This window comes from Eretmochelys imbricata, chromosome 20, assembly GCF_965152235.1.
Source record: "Eretmochelys imbricata isolate rEreImb1 chromosome 20, rEreImb1.hap1, whole genome shotgun sequence".
In the NCBI taxonomy this organism is placed as follows: Eukaryota; Metazoa; Chordata; order Testudines; family Cheloniidae; genus Eretmochelys; species Eretmochelys imbricata.
Genome location: NC_135591.1, coordinates 16,225,587 through 16,226,849, shown reverse-complemented (window position 1 = coordinate 16,226,849; position 1,263 = coordinate 16,225,587).

The following is a 1,263-nucleotide window of genomic DNA, read 5'->3' as shown; positions in this document are numbered from 1 at the left end:
CTTTGCACATCTTCAACTGCTCTTTTACCTGTTGAGTTTCAGTCTGGCATTTAAAGGTAACATCTAGCAACAGAAGGAGAGGCACGGACAATTACATCAAGTCAACATCTGCAGGGCTAAGGTTTTCAAAAGTGTCTCGTGATTTCAGACATCTTAAAAGGGCCCTGACTTTCAAAAGTGCTGAGCACTCACCCTCTGAAAATCAGGCCCCTTTAAGGTCTCAGGTTAAGCAACCAAAATCACAAGGCGATTTTGAAAATCTTGGCCTAAGTGACACACCTAAGACCAAACTCACACGGACTCTATGACGGAGCTGGGAATGGAAGCTTGATCACTTGAGTCCTAGCCTAGCATTTTAGCCACAAGGGCCATCCTTTCTTCCTTCCAGAATACAAAGTTGATGATCTCCTGAAACCCAGCAGGTGTTTTCTCCCTTTAGCTCCATTGATCCCTTTAGCCCTGTCTGACAACTTTCAACTGAGTTTATAATCAGTTAGCAATACATTCAGCCCTAAAAGCCTGGTGTGTGTCCACACATCACCTGGTTAATAGTCACTTAAGCTTTGTCTGTGTGTCTCATTGATCAGTGTGTCTTATGTGTCCTCTGGGGCTGCTCCACCAAAGGTCTGGTTCTGCTACAGCTCCTAGCTATGGGAGTTCGTCCCTTAGCTCAACCAGGAGTGGGTCATGGAGTTACAAGGTCCTGGGTTTGATCCTTGGGGCTTACCAAGATGACTGTTACATCAATACTCAAGAAGTTTCCCTTCCCAAGAACTGTTCTAACCCTGCTCTTGTACTTCTAAAAGGCCTGAGTCTCATCAAGGTATGTCTACACTAGGAACGCTAAAGTGGTGCAGCTGCAGCTGTGCCATTGTAGTGTAGACACTGACCATGGTGATGGAAGGGTTCTTCCATTGCTGTAGTAAATCCGCCTCTCAGAGGTGGTAGCTAGGACAAGAGAAGAAGTCTTCTGTTGACCTTGTGTTGCCTACCCTGAGGCTTAGGCTGCCTTATGATTGACTGAAGTTTTAGTGTTGAGCAGTCCTCAGTTACACTAAAAGCCTTACGTTGCTCTGGCCTGGAAAAGGCGGTTCAAGTGGCTGGAAAAGGCTTCTAAGAATGTTCCCTGTGGAGGGACCCTCCACAGCGAGTGTGGAACTGGTATAAGGGCCTTTACATGATCTTGGCTTCATCTGCAAGGCAGATCAAGGATGTGGTCAGAACACACCATGCTACAGCTACTTTCTGGTTCTCAGGGGCCAT